The sequence below is a fragment of the Hippopotamus amphibius genome, chromosome 6 (assembly GCF_030028045.1).
Source record: "Hippopotamus amphibius kiboko isolate mHipAmp2 chromosome 6, mHipAmp2.hap2, whole genome shotgun sequence".
In the NCBI taxonomy this organism is placed as follows: domain Eukaryota; kingdom Metazoa; phylum Chordata; class Mammalia; order Artiodactyla; family Hippopotamidae; genus Hippopotamus; species Hippopotamus amphibius.
Window position 1 is genome coordinate 131861325 of NC_080191.1, and position 27434 is coordinate 131888758.

Consider the following 27434-nt stretch of genomic DNA (forward strand, 5'->3'; position numbering starts at 1 on the left):
AACTAAGTGATCATTTAGATAAAAACTGATAGAGATTTCTGTTTCTCAGCTGCTTTTATAAGTTTTTAAAATGAAAATGTCTTAAAGAGTATGTTTTAACTTAGGAAATGTTGAAAGAGAAATTATTTCTTTAATATGGGAAATTAGAAATATATAAAAGATATCTTAAAATATTACATTGGCATGTAGCAGAGAAGTCATTTAAAAGCAAGTGGGTGTAATTCATCAAACATATAAAACTCAAAAATCTCAATCTGTTCAAATCAGTTTTCACATTAAACTAGAACCTTATCTATTTATTGAATTGATTTCATGTTGAATAATATTAATAAGCGTCTTTTTTTAGTAACTTGAATAAGGAATGACTATAAGAAGTCAGGGTTACCAAAATAATGAAAATTTGATTTCCTTAAAATCTCTGATGCATCCATTTCTACATACTTTTCTAAGCTTATTTTCCTAAAGAGATTTAAACTGATCTCAAAGGCTTATTAAGCTTTAATGCTGAAAGAGCTTATCCACTCCTGTTCTCCCCTTTTACAGAAGATAAAACAGAGGCCCAAACAAATAAAGCAATCTGGTCAAAACATAGATCATGTATATTACTCCACTTCCTTTCAATTTTTAGAGAGTTTTGTTACAAGCGTTTTAACCCCTCAACTACTGATGGTACTAAGATTCTGAATAATCTCTTTTATTTCCTCTGTTTTCCATTTCTCATGAGCTTAGCATCTGAATATACTTGATTATTACACTTGAATTTTTTTTCCTGAGTAACATTGCATTCTTCCATTTCTTACATTTGTCTTTCACAAGTGCCAATATTTTTCACAATATATTTTTTAATTCACTGCTTTGTCTCCAAGTTTACAAACAAAACTATATCAGTTTGCTACTGCTACAATATGCTGCATAAGAAACCATCGATTGCGATTGCCATATACACATTACTAATAAGAAAAAAAAATCAAATTGTACACTTTAAATATATGCAGTGCATTGTATGTCAATTGTATCTCAATAAAAGTTCTTAAAGAAAAAAAAAAAGAAACCATCCCCAAACTCAGTGACCTATAGCAACAAGCATGTGATTTCTTGTTCACACATCTTCAAGTTGGTGGAATTTGGTTGATCTGGACTAGGTTGGCTGTGCTTGGTGCCAAACTGTAGAATAGGTCCAGATCTACTCTATGGGTCTCTCATTCCTCCTGGGCTGGCTACCCAAGCATGTTATTTTCACGGCAAATGTCGAAAGACTACATCCAATCTCACAAACACATTTCACTCCTCTGCTAGTTTCATCTCACCAACACCCCATCAGCCAAAACAAGCCACATAGCCAAACCCATCATCAACAGTACAGGGAAGATATTCCTCCTAAAGAGGTGGGGGCATTTGGCAGTGTGTGAACATTTGCTGAACAGTCAATCATTTAACTTTCCACACCAGTTCTGGAACTTCTCAAAGCCTTGCTGATACTGCATTCTCTTCATCAGATATAGTCAAATAATTTTCAATAAATACTTGTTGGACATAAGTACTTGTGTGCCAATACTATTCAACCCCTTGTTTCTGGAACTCTCCCTTCTGTGAAGACTCTGTGATGGAAGAACTCAGTAAAAAACTCTTTGGATTTCCTTCTAGATGGATTGGATATACAGAATTGGGTAGAAAATAGTGAACACTTGAAACAATTTAAATTCATTGTTGGGGAGAATTTTACAAGCAGGGTTTAAATTAACTATTAGGAGAAACAGGAATGATTGCTGCACACTCCTTTCCAGAGTGGAGATTTTAAATGTGAAAGAGGGATGACCTTGCCCAGGGAAGCTGGTAGGCTAGCTCAGCAGTTTACAAGCCTGGAAATATCACATTGTCAATATCCTTTGTGATCAGATGCCTGCTTTTCTCGCACCATACTCTGCCTTACAATTTTTTCTCCACTTACTTCAAATGCATGTGTAATTGGGTACCCATTCTATAACTGCTGAATATTTAGGTTCAGATTTTCACTATAATAAATAACGATGTGAGGAACATCCTTATGTATATATTGCCTGTATCTCAGATTGTTTTTAGGCTAGCTCAGGGAAAGGATTATTGGATGACAAGATGTAATTTTTTATAAGGCATTTGACACATTGCAGGGGAAGCTATTTATGCAAGGTTTTGTTTTTTTTTTTTTTTGGCTTGGTTTTTTTGCACTGTAGAAAGAGAATGTAACCTATATAAATTATCATTTTCTGTGTGATCTACTACAGATTTGTTGACCTACTTCTATATTTAACTGACACCGATGCTTACCATCCATATTTTATAGCACAGCTTTCTCATTAAATCTTTCATTCATCTTTCAGTTGGCTACACATATCTTTAAGTAATTTTCTTTGCAGTAGTACAAGTGAGTGAAATGTTTTTGGAATCTTTGCATATTTGAAAACCTCTCCTGGTACCCTACATAAACAAGAACTGTGCTAGGTACAGCCACTTCCTTCATGATGATGTGGACACTGCTCTATTCCTGTCGCACTTCATCTTTAAAAAGAGAAAACTGAGGCCAGGATAGTTTCTTTCTTTTGCAGGTAACTTGCATTTTCTGTTTGGATGCTTTTAAGAATGTTTCCCTTTGTTATTCAAAAATCTCTCTGATAGTCTACTAATCACTCCAGACCTGAGTAGTCCTCTTGTTTCACTCTAGAAAGTGGCATTTAGTTATATTTTTGGTTGTTGCTATCATTTCAGTTGTTTTGGATTTTTTCCACAGTAATAGCTGAACCACTTTGAAGCTATTCCCAATTCACAATCCACTCAGTCAAGACACAGCTGTCTGTGAAGGGCCTGTAGCTATGACCCCAGGGGTTCTCTCCTCTGCTTTATGACCTATGCTTCAGTGAGGCAGCCTGCCCCACATTCTGCTGGGGGCCGCCTTGTTCACTATCTTACTCTTGGCTCCAGTGCCCAACGCTAGCTGACAGAAGGCCCTCGGGAGGCAAAGCCAAGTCTATAGCCTCAGATCTTTTTTAGCCAGGATAAGAATTCAGACACTCCTAAGGGCCAAATTTCTTTAATACATGTTGTTATTGGTTATTTTTTTTTTCCTTTGTGAAGGAAATAGAATCATTAGTGTGGGGAAATGGGAAAAGGAAGGTTCTAAGAGGATTCTTAGGTCAATGGATAGAAAAAATAAATCAATACTGGTGACAAATTATAAAGGTGCATCAAAAATTATCCGCACTCTGGTTATATTAAAACTTCTGTAAAGTCTATAGACAGAGTGCGGATAATTTTTGACTCACCCTCATACAAGGATTATGATGAGAGTCTGGGAAAGACCAGGTCAATTTTGTATATGTTGTCTTTTCAGGATTCTAGGACATTTAGGTACAGATTTTCTATAGGAATCGCATATTAGGAATCAAGAATTCAGAAGAGGTCAGAGACACAGGGATAGATTTGAGAGTTATCATACACCGGTGGTAGTATGTATCGTGGTCATGAGTGAGGACAAGGATACAGGTTAGTATGAGAAGTAAGTGTAAAACTGGGAAACATCATGGAGGATACAATGAAGGAGGCTGAGAAATGGCTAGAAAAATGACAAAAATACATGTATACACATGAAATTCTCTACGTAAAACAGAGGAAAAAGTCTGAGTGAAGATCAGTCCAATACTCCTTAGGAGCAAGAACATTAGAAAATAAAATGATTCTCCTGGCATCAAGTATGTTAAGTGAGCTAAGTAGGGGTTGTTAATGGGAGTGATTGTGGGAAATGCCCAAGTGTGAAATGCTTAAAAGAGAATGGGAAGTAAAGATGCTGGACCAGAGCATTTGAAAAGCTAGGGTGTGAAGGAATGAGAAGAGGTGGGGTGATAGTTGGAGGATCTAAAGAGGCATTTCTGGTGCTTTTTTGTTTGTTTGTTTTTGTTTTTGTTTTTGAGATGGAAGAGACTTAAATGGATTCACAGGCAAGTAGCAAGGATCCAGAAATAATACAGAATGAGAGGATGGAAATAAGTGATTTGGAACTGTCCTAGACAGTGTGGATTAGATTAAAAATACAAGTGGCAAGTTAAGCTTGATCAAGATGACGTCATGGCCCCCCTTCCTCCGAGTCAGGTAGTAGAGAGACAGATACCTAAGTTTCAAGGTGTGATGGAGGGAAAGTAAGGCTGTTTCCACATGCTAGCTTCAGTTTCTTCTAGGAAGGATGATGCTGAGAGAGGGGTTGGTACTGCAAAGGAAAAGGCTCAAGTGCCTTTTGTAAAGGAGAAGATTTTAAAAGGAGGTTGTAGTCTGAGAGTGGCATATTGACATTTAGGATTTCAGAGTTTCCTACTGGTGACATTGAAGAGGCACACAACAAAGCTGGAGGTGCAGAGAGCAGGAGGCTGTAATGGATGGCTTGTTCACATGGACATGGAGTCTGTTAGGATTCTGACAGAATTCAGGGTGGAGGAAAATGCAGAAGCATCTCCAGTCTTCAGTGATAGTAAGATTGTGATTTGGCTGCAAAGGTGAGTAAAACAGGGTTTGGGCCAATGGTAAGGGTCTGAAAACACAGTGAGTTTTCACAGGAAGATAGAAAAATAATGGTCTACCGACAGCAGCAGGTAGCTGGGAGAATGTAGTCATTTTATTCCCATGGGGAGAGCTGAGGCATTATAGAAAAATGGAAAGCTTCCTCTTGAGAGAATTGCAAAAAAGTGTGTCCTCTGGGCAGAGTCAGGTTTCGGTTAATAATTATTATGACCATGATTAAAATACTTATTGACACATATTACATTCTAGGCACAGCTCCAAGTATTTTTATACTTATTAACTTATTTATGTCTGGCAGGGGCAGGGGGTAATCTGTGGAAAAGAAAAAGCTGAGGATGTAAAGATATTTGTTTTTGATGCAATAAGCAAATTCCAGATGGTAAAAAGGAAAGAGTGACAAGGTCAGTAGTGAAAGGGCAGAGGAACATGCAGCGTATTGTGATAATTAGAATTATTAGTTGTGTTGAGAGTTTGGGCATAAACAGAGTCTCTGAATTCTGTTTTCTCACGGGTACCTCTAGTGGATTCCCAAGGAGGGTATATACAAATACAAGGACCAAAAAATTAAAAAAAAAAAAAAGATTAAAATGACACAATTTATAACTAATTTAGGTTTCAGCCTTAAAGCTTACATGGAATCCTTAGTGTTAATAAGATATTATGGATAAATGAGCTATAATAGTTAATTTTTGACTCTGGTTTAAGACCCAGGCTAAAAGCAAACCAAGGTCATCTATTTGACTCTCCCTTCCTCAGTCCACACTCATCTCTTAAGCAAAGGTCACAAACTGGGAGGCTCCTTGGCCAAACTTGGTCTCTGATTTTATCTACAGGTTAATGTTTAGATTTGAATTAATTCCCAACTTCAGGAAATTTTACATACTAAAGAAAGGAGGGATGGAAAGAAGGAAGTTCAAATATAGTAACAATTGGCTATGTTTAGAAGCTAGGGTGGCCAAATCATGCCAGTTGCCCAGGACTTTTCCAGTTTCAGTACTGAGAATCCCACATCTTGAAAACCACCTCAGGCTATAAAGCCTGTTAGAAACCCTAGGAACAGCCACTCTTTTTACATTGATGCAATGTGTTGGGGTTCACCAGAGTCACTACCAGAGCAACAGTAATTATCTGGCTGGTTCCTGTAAGTCTCTGAGTTTTCTAGCTTTTGGCCCATTAAAGGCTCAGGAACAGATGACTTAATCCTCCAAATTCCTAGCAGTACCTCCCAATAGGGAAGTGACCGACATACTTAAAGAATCTTAGGGGAGCACAGAAAGAGAAGTAATCTATGTGGATGAATGCTAATAGAAGATCAATGTCTACAGTCTACACCGCACCACAAAATTCATCAGTTTCTAGCCCATTCGTTCATTATGCACTAAGACCGAAGCTCAATAATGGCTTACTTTGATTTTTTAGCTTTTTGTAGGTAGACCTAGAAGGGAGTAAGCCTCAGTTTCCCTATTGTGGTTGGAATCAAATTCCATATAACAGGACTGGTTGAGTTTGAGGGCAGTGAGAAAGAAAGAAAGAAGAAATATAGATGCAATTAATTGGGCCAAGTTTTTCTTTGGAACCCTGGACCTAAAGAATCAGCTTAGAAGCAGAGGACACTGGCATTCAAGGCCACCTCTGGGTGCTGGGGCTCCACAGTCTGAAGTTCAGTGTGTTGCCCTTGTGAAGCTCTGATTGCACAGTACTCCAAGACCTGCCCAAACAGATGAGCCAAAAGAGAATAAAGTGAAATAGTATGTTAGGGTTCCAGAATCCTCCAGTCTCAGATAGTCTGAGTCATAAAAGCTACAAGATCTGTGTCTTGGCTGATAAGTGATTCCCCAACCTCCATTCAATTCCACTTTTTGAAATATAAAGTATAACGATCTATTATATAGCAAATATAAAATATCCTGTATCATTTAGATGTAAAAATCTGAGCTGTTTTTAAATGCATTAAAGGTGACTATATTTCAATTGAACAAGGTCTTCCAATGTTAAGAAATGTGTGGTATTTTAAACCTACGCTCAGAACTTTCTCTTAAATACAAGTGTAGGTGCTGCCTCTGAAAAATAAATCTTATCAATTGTATAAGTAATAATTCAGATTAAACAATAATTGCTTTGGGTAAAGTTCAAGAGGTCAAGGGGTATGATAATGAAATAACAATACACAAATGCTGATGTGGCTGGGTAATTGCTGTGATACACCCTCCTTCGTCCCTAATTCACGTATCTCAAGAGGGAAGGTTTGACTGTGTTTATTACCCACAGCCCTTCCAGCTGTCAGAGAGCCTTCCTGGTCACTTCCAGGATAGCTGCCACTTTCGTGCCAATGCTATGGCACTAGACTCCAATTTTCTACCAGGAAAGAAACTGAGATGTCATAGTCTCTATGGGCTTGACCAAGGCTAAACGGGCCAGTTACTCTGCCAAGGGAACAAATGAGAGAGCGATTCAGGAAAACAGAATAGATAGTAAAATTCATTCCATAAATAGGACTATTTTTCTTAAAGGAGATTAGAACCTATCAAGTGACAGGCAATCTGTCAATATTTCTTGAATTAATATTACTGAATAAGTTATTTGGCCTTTGGTCAAGTTAAGCTTCTGGAACCAATAGTGGTCTTAATAATTAAACTAATTTGAAGGGTGAACAAGCTAAAGTTTGCAGAGCTATCTTATTGGAACAATTATTTTTCTGCTTTTTGCATAACAACAAATCTAATCACTCAAATCTCTTATTCTTATAAGAAATCCAAAGAAAATGCTCGTCTTTAATATTAATCTGTCAGTTTAATACCTAGCAATAGTTATGCTCTTTTTCTAATTTTTTATTATGCCAAAATTGTTAATGAGCGATTAAGACTATGTAAAACAGCATCATAATGACACTAATTAACTAGTAGAATTAATACAGAATGGAGTGTATTAGACTCAACAGAAATCGTCTTTTTTTTAATAGCATATTAAGGTGTAATTTATATACAAAGAACTACATCTATCTAATGAGTACAATTCTGACGAGTTTGAACATATGCAAAGACCCATGACACCATCACCACAATCAAGGTAATGGACATATGCAACACCTCCTAAAGTTTTCTTGTGTTCCTTTGGCTGTGTGTGTGTGTGTGTGTGTGTGTGTGTGTGTGTGTGTGTGTGTGTGTGCGCATGCGCGTGTGTGTTAAGAACACTTGACATGAGATTTACCCTCTTAATACATTTTGAAATGCATGATACTGCGTTGTTAACTGTAGGCACTATGTGGTACAGCAGATCTCTAAAACTTACTCATCTAGCATAACTGAAACTTTGTACCCATTGAACAGAAATTGGTTGCACAGAATTCCATCTTAACAAATAGAAGGTTAAGCCAAGAATAGCACTGAGAAAATAAATCTAGGATTTATCAACTAGGAAAAAAAATTACTCAATCAGTGGTATTAAAATACATGTGCCCACTCCATACCCTACACTCACTGGCAGCAAGAAGCCTTTTCACTCACACTGGTAGCCCCCTGCAGGCCCAATGTCTCCAGGCCCTCCAGCCAGATGCAGAAGGCAGCTTAGGCCCAGCATCTCTGGATCTGCTATCTAATATAGAGAACTTCCCAGACGTGGCAACTCCCAGCCTTGCAACCAGCAGTAGAAAACAAGGCATGCATCTCCTCACCCTCTACTCACTGGCAGAAGACAAAGGAGTCCGTGACTCCTAGCCCCTCCGTCTAGCAGCAGCAGAAGATCTAGACAGGCTCTCTACCCAACAGCAGAAGGTAACCCAGAACCCACAATTTCAGACAGCTCCTGGCCACCCATCCAGTGACAGAAGGCTTCCCAGGTGGGTACTTCTTTTCTCAGTGCATTGCAGAGACTGAGTTGAAAGCCCACCAGCACTGGGTGGCTGGAGGACAGACCAGGAGAAATGCTATTTCTGAGACCAAAACAAAGAAATTGGATATTGAAACTATCTGAAAAAAGGTTTTAAAGCAGCCGCAATAAAATTTCTTCAACAAGAAATTACAAACTCCCTGGAAACATATGAAAAACCGAAGAGTTCAGCAAAGAAACAGAATTTATTTTCAAAAATGGAAATTATATAACTAAAAGAGTACAATAACAAAAATTTTAAAAAAATCTCACTGGATAGGCTCAGTAGTGGAATAGAGATGACAATAGAGGTAATCAATGAACTTAAAGACAAAAGATTCAACCTACCAAGAAAACACAGCGGTAAACAACAAGAGCTTCAAAATACATGAAAATAAGCTGTTAGAACTGAAAGGAGAAATAGTCTAATCCACAATTACAGTTAGGGACTTCAACAGCCCACTCTTGGCAACTGATAGAAGAATTAAGCAGAAAATTAGCAAAGATTAGGAAGAACTGAAAAACACCACCAGTCAATAGGATCTGACTGGTATTTATAGCCTACTTCACCTCAAAATAGCACAATACACATTTTCTGCAGGTGCCCATGGAACATTCATTAACATGGAACATATCTTGGGTCATAGACCAAACCTAAACCAATTTAAAAGAAATGAAGTCCTAAAAAGATGCTCTCTGATAATAACGGAATCAAACTAGAAATCAATAATGGAAAAACAAAATCAAAACAATTTCAAACACTTGGAAATTAAACAACATGCTTCTAAACAATCCATGAGTCGAAAAAGAAGTCCCAAAGGAAACTTAAAAATACATAGAACTGAATGAAAATGAGTATAAAACATTGCAAAGTTTGCGGAATGCAGCTAAATCAGTGTTGAGAAGGATATTTATAGCATTAAATCCTTATATTAGAAAATAGAAAAACTATTCAGGCAAAACAAGTATCTAGTCTCTTTGGCAGTTATGCTTTTAATGATAAATTAATTTGTCTTTTTCCCATCAGTCTCCCATTTTACTGTTTCTACGTTTTACTTAGAGGAATTATACCATGAGTGGTTGTCATAGTTTAGTCAATATTTAGTCAGATTCCTGTTGTAGTCATTTCCCGTTTTTCTCTACAGTTATCACACTATCCTGAAAATCATTATAAATATAACTTGAATCAGGAGTTTTCTGGATAAATTCTTACATATGAAGTATTGTTTCTTTCTTATTTCAACAAATGCTTTGAAGTTCCATAGTCAAAAACCTTATTAATTATCCACATGTGTTATTCTTGAGTGTAATAGCTTAACAGTACCATTATCATGACAGTAATAAACTTTCATTCTGTGTTAGAGCATAGGTACCAAGTAACAGAAAGTGTTTTCTGAGTACAACCTGAGGTTCAGATAAAAATAAAGAATGTGATTCTTTCCAAAGAAAAATATAAAATCTACGAATTTTTACAACACAATCAGCTGCTATCTACAATGGTCTCTGTAGATTTTAAGAGATTTAAGAGATATTCTAGATAGATTAACCATATATACATTATAGGGATAGCAGAGGAAAACAGAAGGTAGTGAGAACATGCCTTTCAATTGCTCTAACATGTGCAAAATTTCTCTAACATCAAAGAACTTTTTTTTTTACTTCAGTAAGGAAATTGGATATTCAAAGCCATTAGATGAAGGATATTTAAACATGGAATCTTCATATAACTGAATAAAAAGTGGATTTTTTCCATAAATAATTCATAAAATTGCCTTATCTTCTGTGAAAGTTTTCTTACAATGCTCTATTGTCTTCCTCTTTAAAAACAATTTTTCCATATCTAAGTTCTGATACTCATTTAGCTTGTGGAAGAGAGGGCTTTATTGTTGGAAATAAGACCTTCTTCTGGAATTTGTTTTTTTAAAAAGCAGTCATATCTTCTGACTAAGAATTGGAAGATAGAGAAAGGTTGACAACATATTAGTGAAACTGAAAAGGTTTAAAGATTGTAACATCTCATTTAAAAGAATCAGTCAGTAATAAACAACAACTAAAATAAAGCCCAATGTTATAAATTCAAATAGGTGTTAATAAAATCCATCATAACAAATAAAATATAAAACATAATTTTCTGCTTAATCAGGAGATTTTAGGACCCAGCTGGCAAGCATTTTAAGACGCATTCAACTAGACAGTATTTCAATGTAAGTAAATAAATTGAACAAAGCCTTATAGACTGAATTCTAGCTCAAATTCACAAACATTTACTACATATCAAGCACCATACTAAAAACTTTGTTTCATAACACTTCATTCTCACAATGACCCTACAGTGTAGAGTCTATTAGGCAGGAAGAAACTAATAGTCAGAGTTTACATAACATGCTCAGGATCACATTATTAGTAAAGTATTCAATCAAATCCAGGCAGGCCTCTTTCAGTGTTTAAGCTGGTTCCTTCTCTCGTAGAGCTTATACTCTTGATCTGTAAAATAATCTGCAGTTTTACTGAGTGTTCATCAGCCCTGTACTGTGTTATTATGTCTAGCTCTAATGCATAATAATTAAGGGGTTACAAAAGCCTTTTTCAAGGATGGATTAAAGAGACTTGTTTCTAATTTGAGGAAGAGAAGGATGGTAATAGAACTGGAAACCAATAAAACATTATTACCAGAATGTTGCACTATTCCCAATAAGAACTAAAGAAAGTAGAGTTAACCTGCAGCTTGTGGTTTATTTTTAAAATGAGAGAAAGAAAATCTTGGTTATCAACTTTTTTCTTACACCACTCTTAGAAAGTAACTTATAGTTTATGTACCTCAGTGAGACAGGACGCAACTCTCCTGACTCCTGGCTAGGGCTATCTACATTTTATAACGCTACAATTTAGAGTCACATCACGTGATTTCTTAAGATCCCTACATTATGCTCAAAGTGTACAATCCGTGATTTGCATAAACATGCAGAGATACAGAGTCTTTACCAGCTTTAATAAGGGGGAAGGAAATAATTTCTCTCTCTTACACACACACACACATACACACACACACACACACACACACGTGCACAGCTGTTTTAGAGTATGGCGTCAGGCTGCTCTTCTATTCCTGTCATCTAGAAATAGCAGAGGGACCTTGGGTGCCCCTGACAATTCTCAAGGGGCATGCCCAAGAGCTGAACCCGGCTGCCACACACAGTGATTCAGTAATTTACCAGTAGAAAATATGACAGAGAGAAGAAGGAGAATTTTTCTTCCTGAATTTGGGTAAGGAACATTTTTCATTGCGCACAAATAAAGAGATATCTAGAGTTATTAATTTGTTCTTTATTCCAAAGCTGCTAATATGTGTAACTGGCTGATTTCAGACAAAAAAACCCTACTGCTTTAATCGCACATTTAGAATATGGAAACTGATTTTGTAAGTTCATACCAAAAAGAAAATAAAATTTAAATTAAATTACAGAAATGTACCTATATTATATGGCTAAAGACATGAGAGATTTTTTTTTCTTGATTATAAGATATGTTCTCTTTAAATCTAATAGATATCTGGAAGACCAATGGATACCTTTGTCAACCCTATTTTACAGAAGAGGAAGAGGAGGGAACAGACTACTCAAGTACTGATCCTCAAGCTTGTTGCAGGAGGCAGCACACACACAGCATTGCTTCCTGAAATCAGACTGTGCCTCTCCAGAAAATACCCATTTTACTAAAATGAAATATCAGCTCTTCCCCAAACTGTCAAGTTAAAAAAGCATTCCTTAAAGTGAACTCTATCAATCTTTCTATTAAATGATTCAATGTGGGTGTGAAATGGCTCCATGAAGAAATGAAAGATAATGGCCTTTAAAAACAACTCTTTCCAAGAAAATTTTGGTCTTCCAGACGATAACTGTTCATGACTGCTTGGGTATGTAGCTTGCTTGAAAGAAAAAAAAAAAGTACAACTTTCCAAGAGGAAAATGGAAATTAGCAGTGGAGAAAGAAAAAGAAAGACTTTCAAAGCTTGACTCTAAATTCCTTTCTGAGACTCACATGAGCACTCTAGCTCTAGAACAATGTTTCCAGAAACAAAATCTATCAATAATGACATTTATAAGTCAATTACTACTACCTGGGGAATTTGGTCTACTCTTATTTTACAGCATATCTGCCAAAAAAAAAAAAAAAAGTAATATATGGCATGTTTTGACTTAGCTCTAAGCTTTCTGAAAGCTTTTCTTTCTTTTTCAGCTGAAACTCTGAAACTTACCTGCTACTCTTCTGGCCCAAAGCCAGTTCATCACTAAATCTATACTGAGCTGTGTTTCTCTGTATTCCAGCCAGCCTCCTGTTTCAGACTTTGGCACAAATGACAGAGTGCTGATAGTGAAGCCACAAAATGTTAAGATGAGGTCATTTGGGAAGGGGCAAGAGGAACAAAGTACAGAATTTCTTGGTTAAAGCCTGGAAAAGGCCAAATAAGTTGAGAACATTCAGATGCTGAAGAACCAATGGGCAGATTCCCTTGGAGCCACTAAGATGACAAGCCACTGTCTTCACAGTTGCTAACACAACTTCATGATTGATGGAGTTAGAAGGACCACTTTCTGTCTCTTGGTAGATAGGCAGTTGGGGAATTTGTTTTATTATTCCCTCATTTATTTCTTTATCCATCCATCCCCTTACTAACTAATTCAACCAGCCATTTAAAAGCAATTTTATTTTGAATAGTATATAACAATACTTCTAAAAATTTAAAGAAAGTTTAAATTACTTGGGAATCTTGCTAAAATGCAGTCTTTGATTCAGGAGCCTGGGGTGGGCTCAAAATTCTGCATTTCTCCTAAGCTACCAGGTGATACCTATGCTGCTCCTCCAAGGGTAGGAAAGAAATACAGTTGCCTCTTGAATAGCCAAAGGGTTGGGTGTGCCAACCCTCTGCACAGTCAAAACTCTGTGTATAACTTATACTCGGCCCTTGGTATACGTGGTTCCTCTGAATCTGTGATTCTGTGGATTCAATCAACCATGGGTTGTGAAGTGCTGTAGTACTTACTGTAACATAGAAGTGGACCTGTGCAATTCAAACCTGTTTTGCTTAAAGGTCAACTGTATATCCATTTTACTTCCCTTTCCCTTACACCAGTGGTTTTCAAACTTGTTAGAAAAATGCAAACTCTAGGGTTTGGATTTAGCTCCTTTATATTTCCAAGCCCCCAGGGTTATTCTGTCGTATGCTTAAGTTTCAGAACCATTGAGTCTAGGCTATTGTTCTTAAAACCAGGCTGTGTATATACGCTAATATGTATAAAATAGGTAACTAATAATAAAAAAACAAAAACAAAACCAGGCTGTGCATTAGAATCACTTGGGGAGCTTGCAGGTTGAATTGTTTCCCACAAAAAAGAAATGTTGAAGTCTTAACCCCAGATACCCGTCCAATATGACCTTATTTGGAAATAGTTTTTGCGGATGGAATCAAGTTAAAATGAGGTCAGATTTGATACAGGTGGGTCCCAAATCCCATGACCAGTGTTCACATAAGAAGAGTGAGATTTGGAGACACAGACACAGGAAAGAAGGCTACGCAATGAAAGAGGCAGGAACTGAAATGAAAGGAATACCAATGATTGTCTGCAACCAGCAGAAGTTAGGAGAGAAGCGTGCAACAGATTCTTCCCTAGAGCCTTCAGAGGAAGCATGGCCCTGCCAACACCTCAATCTCACACTTCTAACCTCCAGAACACTGAGAGAATAAATTTCTGTTGTCTTAAGTCACCAAATTTGTAGTACTCAGTTACAGCAGCCCCAGGAAACTAATTACAGAGCTTTGGAAAACAAACAAAAACAACAAACAAAAATAAACAAAGCCTATTCCCTTACCTATTAAATCAGAATCTCTGGGAATGGGACTCTGAATGAAGGATTTTAAAATTGCCCTCAAGGGATTCCAACATGTGCTCAGGGTTGAAACCCACAGCCCTAGACATTTTAAGACATAAATAGATTGTTTATACTTAATTTTGCAATAAATGAAAAACACTATAAGCAGTTGAATATCAGTATAAGGTCGTCTGTGTTTTTTAAGTATCAAAATCAGTTAGGTACATAAGAAGCACACTAAGACAATATTTCTCAGAGTTTGGTTAGGGAAACACTTAGAATCACCTGTAGTCTGTTAATCAAGTGGATTCTGGGCCCCATCTCAAACCTAATGACTAGACTCTCCTGGGGTAGGGCCCGGGTAGCACAAGTTTTCAAGCTGCCTTGTGATGATCCCTGTGCACACTGAAGTTTGAAAGCCATCTCTGTAGAGGTGGTTGAGCAGGCTTGAGCCACTGGGGACAACCTCCCTAAAGATGAAGAAACAGGAGGAACCTAGGAAGCGAGCATGAACGAATAATGTCAGCCAAAGGAACTGTTGAGAAACTTAGCCACTGGCGCAAAGAAGGGCCTTTCTGGAAGCTGATGAACATCAGGTAGGGCTGATGAAGGAATAAAGAAATTTGGAATACAGATGACAAAATATGGTTGAAGGACCGTCAGTGTCCCCCAGGAACTGAGTTGAAATGCAGAATTGTGGGCTCACTGCAGTCCTATTGAATCAGAGACTGCATTTTAGCTAGCTCTCCAGATAATATGAATACACATTAAATTTTGAGAAGCGCTGTCCTGGTGGCAGTAAGAAATCCATCAGAAGTTTATGAGCCAGGAAGTGATATGATAAAATTATGCATCAGTAGGCTTAGCTTAGTGGGGATGTTTAGGGTAAATTGGAAGGCTTGCAGAACTTTCCCATAAAAATCCCTGCAGTGATGGAAATGTTCTACAACTGCACTGTTCAATACATTAGCCACATGTGGCTGCTGAGCAGTTGAAATGTGGCTTGTGTGACAGAAAAACTGAACGTTTTATTTTTTATAATTTCAATTAATTTACATTTACCTTTAACCCACTCCATGTGGTAGCATCTATTGTATTGAACAATACAGGCTTGGAGGCTGCAGATATGAAGACTAGTTAGGAGGCATCAGTGGCCAAGGATGCTCTGATTGCACCTGTGGATATGACATTGTCATACGACATCAAGTGTTAGTTCTCACACCATTTTCATGCGTGCTCAGAAAAAGGGACAATCCAATTTTCTGTTGAATGAAGAAATTAGTTAATGATTGCTTGTGCCTACAGTCAGCTTTCAACTGTAAAGGATATGATTATCCCTTCTAGTGCTCATGCCCATTGCTTGCTTTTCTTTCCTTTCCATTTTGCTATTTACATTCCTTGGCTTGTCCATATCACCTGCCAGAGTGTCGACAGAAACAAGGAAATCTTGTTACAAGGGATCTAACTGGTGAATAAAAAAAGATATTATTATTATTTGTCTGAGTTTTTTGTTTGGGTTTATACAGTCAATTTCAGATGTCTGTTGCTCCCAAAATTCATTGTATTTTTCTTTCAAAAATAATCTGAAAGGAGTGTCAGGAGAGATGGGAGTGACATGCCCTTAATTATAATTAGCAGGGTTGGTGTAGAATCCCAATACTGGGATGAAGAAATGGAAGAACACAGCTGGGAACCCCAGCAGGCTGTAACTTTTGCTCTGGCTTCTTTAGCCCAGCCTACTGCCCTGTCCCCCTTCTTAATCCATAACCCTCCCTCGATTACTCCATGCTCAGGAAGCCACAACCCATCTCTGAGCTGCTCTGAAGCCACATATGTACTTTTTATCCAGCTTCTACCTCTTTTCAACCTTGTGACAGCTGAGCTTATTCTCTGGGTGCTGCTTTCTCCTTTTTGCTCTCTGTTTGTACATTTTCCTTCTCTCTCTTCTTGAGCCCTCTTCCCAACTTTTACTAATGTAAGCAGATATTACTTTCTAGGCATGCCCTGGGCTCGTTTAGAAGATTTCAAGAGTAAGTTCTGTTGGAAATGTCTCTGAGGCATCAATGTAATGAATTAGATGCCTGAAGTTGCTATTTTTAAAGATATTTGCTTGAAAATAGGGAACTAACTCTCAAGGCTTCAACAGTTTTATTAACTCAGAAATAATTATTGAACATCTAGACACAGTCTCTGCTTGCAAAGAGCTCAAAATTTGCTAGGAGGAGACAAAATGCAAAATTTGCTAGGAGGAGACAAAAACAAAATAAAATAAAACAAAAAAACCTTCAGTACAGTGTTGTTCTTACAAATAGAAATAATAATTTGGGCATAAAATCATTCAGAAAGGACAGGGAAGACTTCATTGAAAGGGTAACTTTTGACCAAGCTCTTAAAAGATGAATAAACATTCTCCAGGTAAGATGGGGGTAAGTGTTCAGGGAAACATGTCCAAGCTGGGGGGCATGGAAAAGTGTGGTGGATTTAGGGAAACTCCATATTCCTGGAACTAAGGGTATGAGAAATTACCTTGATTGCTAAATATGTAGTCAAGAATGTCTTGACTACATATTGTAGTCATTCCTACATTGTACTGAGGAATTCTTTTTTTTTTAATAATTTTATTTATTTATTTATTTATTGGCTGCATTAGGTCTTCATTGCTGTGCACAGGCTTTCTCTAGTTGTGGCGAGCAGGGGTTACTCTTCATTGTGGTGCATGGGTTCCTCATTGTGGTGGCTTCTCTTGTTGCAGAGCATGGGCTCTAGGCACCTGGGCTTCAGCAGTTGTGGCACATGGGCTCAATAGTTGTGGCTCACGGGCTCTAGAGCACAGGCTCAATAGTTGTGGCGCACAGGCTTAGTTGCTCTGAGGTATGTGGGATCTTCCTGGACCAGGTATAGAACCTGTATCCCCTGCATTGGCAGGCAGATTCTTAACCACTGTGCCACCTAGGAAGTCCTGTGCTGAGAAATTCTGACTTTACCTCGTTGGTTATAAGGAGCCATGGAAGGGTATCAATAGGGATTAATAATTAGGTCTTTGTGCTTAAAATATTAATATGGATAATATATTGGAGTGGAAAAACTAGACTCAGGAGGACAAATTAAAATGGTATTACAGCAATCCAGTTGAGAGATGATGAGGCCTTAAAGTGAGAACACAGCAATAGGATGGGGAGCGAAAACTTTGAGATCAGTTTTAGTAGTTGAGAAAATTGTCTAAATATCAGGTAAGATGAGATTTTTAGTAATTTTTTAAAAACCACTCTCTAATAAATTTCTGCACTGACAACATAGAGCTGGTGATTAGATGAGGTGGATTGAACGTGGACTTGGGAATCAGAGAAGACTACACTTGAGATCCAAAGCCATCACTTCCAAGATGGGTTACTCACAGTCAGATACTTACCTGTCTGAACCTCAGTGAACTGGAGGTAATTCCTGCCTTGCAAGATTGTTGGGACACTTAAATAAATTATGAAGAATATTTGGTGCACATGGATAGCCAACTAGCTTGCTTTCTGACCACTTTTTCAATTCTAAAATTCACAGGAATGGATCCTCTAACATAAAAAGACAATTTCTTTTTTTGAATTGGCAGTCTGGGAGCCTAAAATTTTTTTAATAAGCAATTTGTTTTTTTCCTGGTAGGATCAGGCCCAGTGCACTACTCTATAATGAAATTTCCAAGTGACAGTTATGTTAAATGTAACAACTCCGTAATATGCCTAAAGCTGACATATTCCAATCAATATACTTGTTGGACAAAATATCAGATTCAGTAAAGCCATCCAATGCCACTTGTATTGCCAATCAGATTATAAATGATTTCTGATAATAACTGAAAGTCCCCAATATGGAAACAGTTATTTCAAGCCAAATGCTGTTCAGAAAAGTTGTTCTCCATCTCCTGAGAAGCTTTCAGATACAGTTTTGAATTAAATCTGTCCCGCTGTGTAAGATAAGCAATTATCAAATACACCAATAGGAAAACGCTATATAAAAAGATTTGGTATCTATGATTGCTATAATCATTAGTAAATGCCATTTTGATGAAAATTTTCTACACTAGGCAAACTTGCCAAGACACTTTTCAAATTAGAAGGCTAACAGGAAGGTTTTGTTTTCATAAGCTTCACCTAATATTGCCACTGTGAAATACAAAGTAGAAGTATCCCTTGGAAGCATAATTCTATAGCTAAATTTGCAAAAACAAAACAAAGACTAAAACAACAACAAAGGAAAGCCTACAAGAATTTTGCTTGATAACAGTACATGTGAAGATAAACTTAAAAATAATAAAAATGAGAAAAATTAGCCTACAAAGAGACCACTGACATTGAGTTAGAAATTGCCAAACTATATCCAAAATTTTGCCCAAGACTATGACTTGTAGCGACTTCTTGGGACACAAAACAAACATTTTTTTATTAACCACTCTGTGGCTGATACTATGATGATTATTTTAAATGCAATATTACTTATAATATAGAAATCCTATGTACTAGGAGGGAACACTAAGCCTTAGAGAGTTTAGATGATAACTTGTCCAAACTCACACAGCTAAAAATAAGTTCACTTGAACTTTTTTACATGAATTACTTGAACTTTTCTTCATACAGCAAAAAAAGTTCAAGTAATTTGCTCAGATTTACACGGTATTTGAACTCATGGCTATCTAGCTTGAAATTTCTGCTGTTTTCACTATCCTGAGTATAGTCTTTTATAGCTTCAGTATTATCACCTGCAAAATGGGAATGATGCCTATTTCCAGATGTATTAGTCAAGATTTCAACAGGAAATCTATGTACACCCAAACTAGGTAACTGAAGACTCCAATAAAGGGACTATTTACTAGAGTGTGAGTACATATATGGAAAAAGGGACAGTGCTCAGGCTGGGAATAAGGGAGACCATTTACCACCCTGCGGCCTTCAAGGGCAGGAAAGAAAGTGATTACTGGAAGTGGAAAGAGAGTTGTAGAGAGGGCCTCTGGCCAGGAGCTGAGGGTTTCCACAGGAAAACTCACCAGTGTCAACCTGACACCAGGGGGGACTGTGCTGAGGGGGACTGATATCTTACCATCATTCTCCTTTCACCCTGTGATGGCCTGTGATTGCCTTCCAACTGCACACCATCTTAACACAGCCCATAGAGGTCAGCTGCCTAGGCCCAGAGCAGGATGGAGAATGCATCTGGAGGGGCAAACAGAGAGTATGCAGCACACTAGTATTAAGTGAGAAAATATTCTGAGAACATGCAATACAAACCCTAGAGGTGATATAGCAATAATAGTAGCTTGCATACTGAGAGCTTACTATTTGCCAGGAATCATTCTAAGCGCTTTAAAATATATCTTTTGATTTTCACAACAGTCTTATGAGATAGGAACTACTATCTCCATTTCCAAGGTGAAGAAACTGAGACATAGTGGTGATATAATTTGGCCAAAGTAGTAACTACCAATGCTGGGATAAGAACCAAGGCTGTAGGACCCCAGATCTCACCCTCTTTATCACTGCTCTCTCACTGGGTGTGTGTAAGGCTTGGGGAATCATGGCAGGTTATTAGCAGTATAAACGGATCCCTTATATTTGATTATGTTTATTAGTCTACTAATAACCCCGTGAAAGATTGTTATTTCCATTTTACAGATAAGGAATGGAAGTTTTCAGTTGCTCAATTGGTTGTAAATGATCATGTTTATGTTCTAGAAGCTCCTGGTTGTAAAGGATCATATGTCTATTCTAGGTCATGTTACGTTCTAGAAGCTTCTCAGACTTCTTATCTTACTACTCTTTGTGCCATGCTGTCTGCCAAAGAGCAATACAAAAACCATCTGTTGGACTTCCCTGGTGGCACAGTGGTTAAGAATCCGCCGGCCAATGCAGGGGACACAGGTTCAATCCCTGGTCCAGGAAGATCCCACATGCGACAGAGCAACTAAGCCCATGTGCCACAACTACTGAGCCTGCACTCTAGAGCCCACGAGCCACAACTACTGAGCCTGCGTGCCTAGAGCCCATGCTCGGCAACAAGAGAAGCCACTGCACTGAGAAGCCCACGCACCACAACAAAGAGTAGCCCGTGCTCTGCACAACTAGGGAAAGCCCACATGCAGCAATGAAGACCTAACGCAGCCAAAAGTAAGTAAAATAATAAATAAATCTTTTAAAAAAAATCTGTTTCACAATCATTCATAAAACATTTATTGAGTATCTATTAATAGTACTAGGCTCTGAAGATGTAAAAAAATCATGATCCCTTTCAGTCCCCCCATAGGCCACTAAAAAGCTTGAGAAAGTCTTTGAAATCACAAGTCAGATAACATCACTTAGTTTTTCAAACGTCTTCAATGCCTTCCCATTTCATTCAGAACATGGGTCATAATCCAAAGTGGACTAAAATGCCCAACATCAGGTGCACGTTAGAATTACCACAGGATCTGTTTAAAAACATCAGTGCCTCCCCACTCCAAAAAGTGAACCTTAAATTCACCCCCTAACTGTGCTTGAATGTAGGTTGTGCTTAGTGAATTACTGCCCAAAAAATAGAGTAAAGGAAAAGGGGGCGGGGGGAGGGGGGAGGGGGGAGAGGAGACTTTACAGGGTAGAACCTGGGAAAATCTGTCTTGGCACAGTGATCAAGGGTACATCATCCATGATAAGTCATTAAGCCATGCTGATAGCACATACTTGATATAATGTGATGAGAAGGATACTTCAGTTCTGGAGTACCCTTCCTCCAAACCCATAACTTCAGGCTAAACACGAGAAAAACATCAAAGGCACTCTACCAAGCACCTGAACAGAACTCCTCAAAACTGGCAAGGAGATACTTCAACATTTTCAATGTTTCAAAAAGGTTGCAGAATGTCTTCCCACAGCATCTTACCTGGGCCCCAGCTGCCAGCTGCTTGTGGGTGAAGTTAGGTAAGAGCCTCCTGGAGTTCTCTGTGTCCTCAAGCAGATAGGTTTCCTTGAACGCCATGACATCCTGTAGGAGCATGACCTTGGATTGGAGTTGGCCTAAAGGCAAACTGTGTGAGTTCTGGGAGGCAGAAGAGAAGCAGCAGTCATTATATTCTGAAGGTTATCATCAAATCCAGGGATGCTGCTGGGTGCCAGTTTGTTATTGCTCTTCCCTCCTTCCTGATGCTGGCCTGGCCCATCAAAAGTGACCTCAGGCCTCCACCGGACACTTTGCTGACAACTCAGAGAGGTGGCAGCCATGAAGAGCCAGCAACCTTCCATATACCTCCTGGTCTCATCCCAACAGCAGCACACGCTGGCTCCCTGCAAGTTCTGACACGTTCGTTCGTGACTTTTTTTCTGCTTCTTCAACTACATTTTTTGGATCTTTATCTTCCCAGCTCTTCCCACAATTGTGTCAGAGTAACAACATGTATAAAAGGCTTAAAGACAAGAGAAAATATGGAGTGTTGGGGAAATGGAAAGAAGCTCAGAGTATCTGGAGCACAGAATGTGAGAGCAATTGGGAAGAGGTATCATTGGGGAGGTAAACAGAGGCCATGTCAGATAGGGCCTCTGAAGTTGTACTAGGGGACTTCCCTGGTGGCGCAGTGGTTAAGAATCCACTTGCCAATGCAAGGAACACAGGTTTGATCCCTCTCCCGGAGAACCTCACATGCCACGGAGCAACTAAGCCCGTGTGCCACAACTACTGAGCCTGCACTCTAGAGCCTGAGAGCCACAACTACTGAGCCCACGTGCCACAACTATTGAAGCCCACATGCCTAGAGCTTGTGCTCCGCAACAAGAGAATCCACCACAATAAGAAGCCCATGCACCACAAAGAAGAGTAGCCCCTGCTCGTCGCAAGACCCAAAGCAGCCAATAAACAAATAAATAAATAAATAAATAAATAAATAAATAAATAAAACTGTTTAAAAAGAAAAAAAAAAAAAAACTGGCAAGGACATGAAAAACAAAACAAAACAAAAATGCCTAGGAATTTGTTACAGACTAAAGGTGACTATTGGAATCATGATAACTAAATGTAATGTGGAATCCTGGATGTGATCCTGCAATAGAAAAAGACATCTGTTGAAAAAGTAGTGAAATCCTAATAAAGTGTGGAGTTTATTTAGTTAACCTTGGTTTCTTGGTTGTACCAAATGTAATGCAAATTGTCAATAATAGTAGAGGAAACTGGGTAAGGAGATGCAGGAATTCTCTGTACTATGTTTGCTACTTTTCTATGAACCTTAAACTATTTTAAAATTAGAAGTTTATTAAACTTTGAAAAAAACAGGGTAGAAAACAAAACAACAACAACAAATACCATGTCTGGTATTAAAGTTAGACTCTCGTGGGATGAGACTGGGAGGTCCTATATTTTTTAAAACTCACCAGTTGTTTCTAATGTACAGCCTTGTTGAGAACTATTGTCCTACTTCAACATCCCATGACACTTCTCTAATACCATGCCCACTTCTTTCTCCCCCACACAGTGTATGTACAACGGCCACTCTGCCCTCCTTGCTATTCTCGCAGTTTATGCCAGGAATATTTGAGTTTCACGACCTTTGCATATATAGATTTCTCTGCCTAGAACACACTTTCATTTAAACACCAGTATCGCCTGCTCTGTTGCTTACTTCAAATCTATGTAAAAAATAGAAAACCAACCAAAAAAAAAAAAAAAGACCTTTAAAGGGTTTCTCAGGACCATCTTTCAAAAAATAAACCACTTTCTTTCTAAAAGCAACCACTTTCCCCACCAGAACTAATTTATTCCTTGTTTACCTTACACTGTTGAGTTTTTTTTTTTTTTCATAGCACACTTTTCATTGTGTCCCCACCAGAAGCAAAGCTCCATGATAGCTGGTAGTTATTTTTTTCATTGTTTGTCCTCAGTGCCTAGAATAGTGTTGTCACGTGGTTAATACTCATTAAATATTTGTGGAATGCTTGAATGAATGAATGAAGTTGACAAGTAGACAATTATGATGCCACATCAAAACTGCTGTGACGCACAGAAACATGGCGTGTTTGGGAAAGCATGGTGATGGACACTGAGTGCAGACTGAGGACGTTCTTGGGCCTCCTGAGGCAAGTTGTAAAGGTCAAAAACTGAGTACAGAGTTTCCGACAGAGAAGGTATCATAAACAAAGGCCCAGAAGGTCTGGGAACTGCAAATAGTTCAGTATGACTGGTGCTTGGAGAAATGTGAGCTGGGGTGTGTGGCTGGAGGCGAGGCTCCAGTGGAACAATAAAGGGGCTTATAGGCCACGTGAAGGAGTGTGGACTTTATCCTGAAGGCAATGAGGAAACACTGAAGGATTTTACATCAAATCAGAAGTTACTTTCATAGAAAAAAATCACCACATTTTCTATATTACGGAATGGTAAGTAATTCTTTATCAAATGATACCAACATTTTATACTAAAATTTTTGTTAGAAATGAATTTTCAGGATGAATTTATGTTACTAAATTTAACTGAGTTTTATTGACCGAATTGTTTTGGATATTTTCTCTCTGTAAGGTAACATTTAAGATGATCTTACAGAAGATATTTTAATAATGTTTATGTCCTCCAAATAAATATTTTAAAAGATCAAACACTGGGAAAAGGAGACATTGCCTTGAAGACTTTTCCTGGAAGACAGAAATCAAAGTATATTCCTCATCCTCAACCTCCTTTCCACGTGCCTTGACATGTTTCACACCTTTTTTATAGGTGCAGTTAACTCCCTGTATCCATGAGAGAGAGTTTTGAAGATGGGGACCTTGGGAATTCTCTAAATTCATAGGTATGAAAAAATTTGGACAAAATTCAAAATGTGATCCATCACACTTCCATTACAGCGAACATGCATTAAACTCAATTTCAAATTCAAGCATCTCCTTTCTTACTTAATGACCAGATTTCATAAGTAAACAAAGGTTTTATAATGAAATAACTTTACTCCAGTTATTGTAAATATATCCCAGAAGGAAGACAACAAATGCGCCTTGAAACGTGGCTGCTGAGTAGTCAACTGGACTCATCCATTTGCTCACTAGTTAATCTAAACCTTCTGGCCTTGCAGCATGTTCAAGTCAAATTTATGCCTCAGTAGAAGTATAAAAACACTGCCGGTCAGGGTCTAATAATATCACACAAAACTAGATAGAACCATGACTGTTAAATCCAAGAATGCCAAGCTGCTGATAAGTTGCTACACGGCCCCTATTTACTCCGCAAGAATAAAAGGGACCTGTCCCTTCTCTCCATCCATATGCAAATAAGGAGTTGCTTTGATGCACTTCTCATAGGTACAACTCAAGATATAGGGTGTGGTTGAGATAGCTAGAAGACCTTAGTTAGCCTAATGATTTTATTTCTTATTCAGAACAACAAGGAGGGTTGTCCTTGGAGACCTCTAAACAACATTGCACTCAGGATGTACGTGAGTAAACTGTAAATCCACTTTCTGTCTAAGTCTGCCTGCCTGGGAGAAAATCAGATCCAGAACAGGTCTCTTTAGTCTGTTTAAAACTAAAGAGTTCTTCCCCTGGAGAATTTAGAGCTGCTGTGTGTGTGAGAACAACTCACATGCTGAGGTTTCATATGCCATAAGGAAAAATAGGACTCCTTCAAAGTTTCTCCTCTGAGGGATTATTGCACAAAGCATCCTATACTCTCTGACATCTAGATACCAGGAAGATTTATCTGAAATGCTTTCTTCAGAAGAATAATGTCACACTAAATCTTATTCTAATGTTTAGAGTCCCTTAGTTCTTTGAGCTTGTGATAGTGAGTTCAGGATTGTAAATATCATTTAGGCTTAGAGCTAGAATGTACAGTTTTAGTTCTAGCCAGTCACCTCAAGAGTAAATATGAACCATCACAAGACTGGGGATGGCTCCATCGCTCATAACCACTGCTCTAAAAACAGCAAAAAAAGAACACAGTCTTCAGAAATAGCTACATTAATAAGTACTCCATCTTACGTGGAGTTCAAAAATTAAGAGTAAAGTGAAATGTTTTTGGAGAGTTGCCCCTTAAAAGACTTCTATAGGTAAATTATTTTGTAAATTGAATAGTTCTTTGGCAATGCTACTAACCACCCACCAAAGAGTCTGTTTTCAAAATCCAGGTTTTTATTTTTATGAAAATACGTACTGTCATTTCCACAAATCAGGGGTCCCAACATTTTTTGAAGATAAAATTTTTTCCATTCTCCTAAAGTCCTGACATTACAGTGAAAGAAATGAGCCTGCTGTTAGTAAAACTCAGTGTGTGGGCAGAAGTGGCACGGTGATGTGTTTGAGTATACAGCTGACCCTTGAACAACACCGGGTTTGAACGGCGCAGATGCACTTATATGTGGATTTTTTCAATAGTAACCACTGCAGTGCTACACGATCCACGGTTGCTTGAATCTGTAGAATCGGAGCCTTGGACACGGAGGAACTATGGATATGGAGGGCCAACTGTAAGTTATACTCGGATTCTCCACTGGGCAGAGGTTGGGCGCCCTTAGTCCCCTCTTTGTTCAAGGGTCAACTATAATAGCTGCCACTGTGCTTTTGACCACAAAACTGTCATTGTTCAGTTGGCAATCATTTGATTTTGTTGTGAAATACTATATTAGATTTTTCTATTAACCTTATAAGAAAGTTTTCTCCTTTTCCCTCTGCCCCCAAATTATGCCTGCTATGTCTATCTCATTCCTTGGGGAACTGACAGAATCACAGAACTATATAGAATATAGAGCTATGATAGAATAATAGAACTAGAATATCAACATTTATCTCATGCTTCCACCCTCATTATCAGCTTGCTGCCAAATGATCACCTAGTCCTTCCTCCCAGCGATGGGAAATTTACCCTTCCTACAGTTCACCTCTCCATCTAGATGACTTGGTCTTTCAAAATGTCATCCCTATGTTGAATTAAAGGCTCATTCCTTCCTTTCTCTTCTGTCTGTCCTGGCCCTCATAAACATAGGATGGTTGTCACCGTTGTCCTCCTCCTCATTATCAATGCTATATATTTGGCATTTACTGTGAGAAAGACATCGTACTAAGCATCGTATTTAACTCTTCCCCAAATGTTAGGTGAGCAAGTATTGTTATCTCCACTTCACAGATGAGAAACTCTGAGGCTTTTAGAAGTTCGGTAAATTTGACCAATGTCATACATCAAAGGTGACAAACCTGGGATTTGAACACAGGGCTGTCTAACATGGATTGAGTTGATTTGACACATTCAGTTCCGAGAAATTGGAACTGTTTTATAAAAATTCTGTTTTATAATCTCCAAATCTATTTACTAGACTTTCATATATATTTAATTAGGAAATCTCAAGGCCTTTTTCATCTATTATATGGCTTAACCTCTCCATGAAATCCAGCACTGCTGACTAATCCTTGACCTTCAACCATTATTGATGTGTCGGTTATTACCGAAACAATATTTATAAGCAAGAACTCTTTACTTTTATTGTAGGCATTTTGTCAACACATTTTAATTTAGTTACACATCAGCAGCCCAAATTCAAAACTTTCAGAAATAATTCCCATTCACCCTCCCTGCAGTCAACACATCTGAAAATCTCTGTGCCTTTGATCTCTTCCTCTGCCCTGTGCTCAGTCTCACATTCAGCTGGTCCTGGAAACTTGGCTTAGCTTACCTTAGCTAATAGCAGGTGCTCAATAAACGCCTGTTGAATGAATGTAGCTGATGATCATAAGCAATAGCATTTGGTCCATTGCTCATGCTGAAAGTGTTCATTCATACCAGTTTCTAAATATAGATCTTTTATACATCTCTCTAGATATAGATCTTTTACGTGAACATATTTAATAATGTAAAAATATTTGGGGTAAAATAAAAGCCTTTTTATATAATTTCAAGGAGATTTTTAGGACTTCCACTCTTTTGTTCATCATTCTTACTGTTATTCTCTCTTCATTTGAAGCTGTTTGAATGAATAGATGTTTAAATTTTATTTCCAATTTAAATTTTATTGCATATAAAGAAGAAAAAATTATGCCTTTAAGAGTAGAGACAAACTCATTCATTTTTGTGTTACTCTACTTAGAGGTTATATTATATACTGTGTGAGTCAAAGAATACAAACTACAAATAAAGGTAACCCAAAAATCAAATCAATTGAGATAACACTTCTTAAACTCCTGAAATAT

At 38.0% G+C, this 27434-nt stretch overlaps 1 protein-coding gene across 1 annotated transcript in view; it reads left to right on the plus strand.

Annotated features, from left to right (window-relative positions):
• The window catches only part of P2RY1 (purinergic receptor P2Y1), a 57053-nt gene extending 41328 nt beyond the window's left edge, over positions 1 to 15725 (plus strand). Inside the window, exon 2 of the mRNA XM_057738353.1 lies at positions 11952 to 15725. The gene's annotated coding sequence lies outside the window, so the exon portion shown is untranslated. The remainder of the gene's footprint in view (positions 1 to 11951) is intronic.
• Positions 15726 to 27434: the final 11709 nt, after the last annotated feature.